Raw genomic sequence first — 4,245 nt, 5'->3', positions numbered from 1 at the left:
ATATATATATATATATATATATATATATATATATATATATATATATATACATACACATGTTCTTTCTAAAAGTTCTGGTACTCTAGAGAACCCTTATCTTATTTATTCTGGTCAGTCTTCACTTAATCCAGAGAAAGACTTTACCTGAAGCTTTGACAGTACTGAGTTAAAGAACATTTGAGCATCAGTATAGTCAGAGGTAAAATCTGTTAGCTGCGTTTACAAAAGCAAAAACGAGCAGATTATGAATATGTCTGTCTTTCTGTACCATTCCTAGTACCTTGATGCTGTTTATAAGAGGTTTGGATTTTCTCTAATGGACTCCCAAATAAGTTCATCAAAAGTATTTCCTCAGTTCCTATATCTGGGGCACCATTCCCGGTGCTAGGGATAGAACAGGTCATAAAATGTACAATTACACTATTTTTGATGCCCAACGCGTCCCCCTCTTTATTGTTTTCATCCTGTTCTTACAGTAAGGAACTTGACAGTCACAGTCACTACATCTCAGACCCCCAGTGTTCAAACCACAGACAGCAGCTGTTTTCCTGGACTTCCTGACCATTGGAAGTTGTGGAGGACTTCATTCCGCACTTATTCTTTACTGTTCAGAAACAGAAATGCTGTGCAGTGCACTCACATAACCACCAATGATGTACTGTAAGTTATAACTAGGTATTTCCTCTGTAACGACTGAATGAACTTTCTAGGTTTTATCTAAAATAGAACTAAGAGATCTGAGAAAAAAACTGGCAATAAAATCTAAATTAAAGAAAGAAAGAAAGAAAGAAAGAAAGAAAGAAAGAAAGAAAGAAAGAAAGAAAGAAAGGAAAAAGGAAAGGAAGAAAGAAAGAAGGGAGGGAAGGAGGGTAGGTTTGAGAGTCACTAAGCATTTAAGAAGAAAAGCATTCCAGATCTACAAACTTCCCTCCACCCCAATCTTATTTCAAGAGTGACTTCCCTTTCCCCAATATTAGTACAGGGTAATTATTGTCCGTCCTTTAAAACTTGAGGTGATGAACACAACTGAAGTTTGCTTAAGGGTCTCCCGCTACGAAGTAACAGTGGGAAGGTGCAGTTGAGGCCTCTGGGACGATGGGATCCCACAGCCTGGAGTTTGCAGTGGGGGAGGGGCCAAGATGGTGCAGCGCCCAACTAGAGTCCAGGCAACTTGGACGGTTATTATTGCTTTCCGAATGGTCAGCAATAGCCCTACCTAGGTTTCCCTCACTTCTGCAGAGGCCCAGAGCTGCTTCTCCTCCCTAGTCAAGTGACAATTATGAGTGGGACTTTTCTCCCCAGCCTCGGGATCCTGCGCTCTTAAATGTCAAAGCCAAAGCTCACAGAGGCGACACCCCACAGAGACCCACCCTGCCAAGTCTCCTCTGCTCCCTCGAGCTCCCCAGTCTCCGTTGCTCCGCTGCAACCCAACACTCACCTGCGACCCCGGGCCACCTCTGTCGGATCGCCCCTGAGGGTGCTGGAAAAGAGATGCTTCATCGAGTCCCCGCCCACCAACTTCTGCCTGCTCCGATTGGCTGGGATGGCTGTTGTTCATGAGTTGCAGCTAATCCATTTGTCCAGGGGGGATTGCCACTCTGCCTGAGAGCCCGCCTCAGGCCAGGCCTCACAATGGGAATCGAGTCCCAAACCGGTTCCGGGTTAGTGCCCCGGACAACGCCCCGAAGTGATTCGCCTCCCGTTCAGCACTCCCACTTTGCCACGTGACCCTGTCAATCAAGCGTGCTCTAGCAAAGGATTGGTCCCTAGAGACAGTCCTGCCTCGCTGCTCCGCCCGATGGGGACTGGCCTCTCAATCTCCAAACTCCGCTCCTGCCCTTGATCCTCAATAAGGCCAAGGAAAAATGGAAACCCTTGGGTCCTCCTCTCCTACTCACCTAGCTGCGGTCTCCTTGGACCTCAACCTCTGACATTGCCTCTGCAGTTTTTAAATCAAGAATCTTTTTGTACTCTTAACCTAAAATGGCTTGTGGACGGTTTCTCCAGTGTTCTCCACCTCCTCCCCCTTATCCTTCAGAGCCCTAGGGGCTGAGGTCTCCTCTGGCTTTGTTAGTGAACCTGGTTTCCCACTTCCTCCGTTTCAGGAATGTCCGGTTCTCCCTGAATACTACTAATATCCATCCTCTCACAGCCCACTCTTGAAGTTAGAGTTTACAGTTAGAGCCTACACTTTCTCGGGGGAAATTCTTCCTAATGTGCAAATTAGAAAATTCTCCTTAGGCTTTTAAAATCCTAGTCCTGCTTTTCTGTCAGGCTTTTTCAACATGGTCTCCCTTTTTGCTTCCCCCAGCACTTCACTGCTCTTCTGAACTCTTTAGTGCCTTAGGGACTGCCTTTGCCTTGCTGTGTTTCCACCCTGGAAGGCTTTCCCAGGATCAGAATTCATTTTGGAAATTACTTTCTTTTCTTTTCTTTTCTTTTCTTTTCTTTTCTTTTCTTTTCTTTTCTTTTCTTTTCTTTTCTTTTCTTTCTTTCTTTTTTTTTTTTTTTTTGAGACAGGGTTTCATTGTGTAGCCCTGGCTGTCCTGGAACTCACTCTACAGACCAGGCTGGCCTCGAACTCAGAAATCCACGTGCTTCTGCCAAGTGTTGGGATTAAAGGTGTGTGCCACCACTGCCTGAGAAATTATTTTCTAAAGTAAACCTTCCTATACAGTTACTTCGCAACTACTTCAATTTATCTCTCCAATATAAGTTTGCTAGATAGGAAGGATGCCAAGTTAAATTTGAATAACAATTTCAGTGTGACATTTCACATTTTTTATTTGTTGACTGACAACCATGCTCAAGTGAGATCAACCACAACCTATATTTTACCCATTATAGCTCTTTTTTTGTGTGTAGCAAAGCTTCTAGCATATAATAGACATTTTATAAAAAGATGTAAAAGTATGACAAAATGTTGTGTGTATAAACAAATCTTTATTTTTTTCATATAATAGCCTTTTTTATCAGGTATCTTCTTTATTTGCATTTCAAATGTTATCCCCTTTCCTGGTTTCCCCTCTGAAAGCTCCCTATCCCTTCCCCCCTCCCCTGCTCACCAACCCACCTAATCCTGCTTCCTGGCCCTGGCATTCCTCTACACTGGGGCATAGAACCTTCACAGGACCAAGGGTCCCTCCTCCCATTGATGACCTACTAGGCCATCCTCTGCTACATGTGAGGTTGGAGCCATGCGTTCCTCCATGTGTACTCTTTGGTTGGTGGTTTAGTCCCTGGGAGCTCTGGGCGTACTGGTTGGGTCATATTAATAGCAAATCTTTAATGTTTATTTCTAGAAGAATAATTGCATAAACTATGAAGTGTTTAAGAACTATGGTCTTTGAAGATCAATGAACAGTTTTAAGAATTTTATTATAATTTTGCTTAAAGAGAACAAAATTGACTTTTGCCATTTTGTAAGAGATACAGACACTTTGGTTTTTGGAATATTTGAAGCAGAATCCCCTTTATGTAGAGCAAGCTATCCAGGAACTTTTCAATCCTACTACCTCAGTAGCACCATAAACACTAGAAACCTCTATTCTGTAGAGCAGGAATAAAAGTCCCAACCCCCAAATTCACAGCAGTGAGTGAATGTTTAGCAGGTTAGCAAATTCTGGTTTATCTTTGATGTTCATTGCCTTTACTAGAGTTCTTTACCAATTTCTATGGAAGTCTTAGCAATACTATATCTGTAAGTTAAGTTACTTATTTGTATTTTATCCAAGTTCTTTGTTTTCAAGAATTAAAAGAGGCTGTGGTCAGCACACACAATACAGATATCAGCAAGGTCTCAAATTTACCTAGAAATCTCACCTTTGTCAACTTAACTGTTAACAGTTCTTGAGGGAAAGAGACACGATTGATCACATGGTTCTTTGATTTGCTCAACTATAGAACTATATGCTGATTTTTTTTTTTTTTCTGTAGAAAGACAACACAGAGACACAAAAGTAGGGGAGAAAAGCACTGTGTGATCTAGTAATAAATACCTGTTTTGATCTATCTCCTCAAAGACCTGAACATGTCTTTCTCCTGCTTGACATACTATATTGTTTGTTGTAGACCATTTGGTCCCTTCCATATTTATATTGTGAAATCTTAATCCTAGGTGTTTGGAAATGAGGCCGTTGGAGATAAAATTCTGTCCTGAGAGTGGAATCTTCTTAAGTGGGGTTAGGGCTCCTATAAAAGAGGATATAATGTTTTCCTTTTCCCTTTCTACCATATAGGGACCTA

At 42.0% G+C, this 4,245-nt stretch overlaps 1 protein-coding gene across 1 annotated transcript in view; it reads right to left on the bottom strand.

The window, feature by feature from the left end:
• Msantd4 (Myb/SANT DNA binding domain containing 4 with coiled-coils) overlaps nt 1-1,621 on the bottom strand; it is an 11,723-nt gene extending 10,102 nt beyond the window's left edge. Inside the window, exon 1 of the mRNA XM_021206807.2 lies at nt 1,439-1,621. The gene's annotated coding sequence lies outside the window, so the exon portion shown is untranslated. The remainder of the gene's footprint in view (nt 1-1,438) is intronic.
• Between the last annotated feature and the right edge of the window lie 2,624 nt (nt 1,622-4,245).

Source organism: Mus pahari, chromosome 10 (genome assembly GCF_900095145.1).
Source record: "Mus pahari chromosome 10, PAHARI_EIJ_v1.1, whole genome shotgun sequence".
NCBI classification, from domain to species: Eukaryota; Metazoa; Chordata; class Mammalia; order Rodentia; family Muridae; genus Mus; species Mus pahari.
Note: the sequence above shows the minus strand (reverse complement) of the source record. Positions and strands in the feature narration are given on the sequence as shown.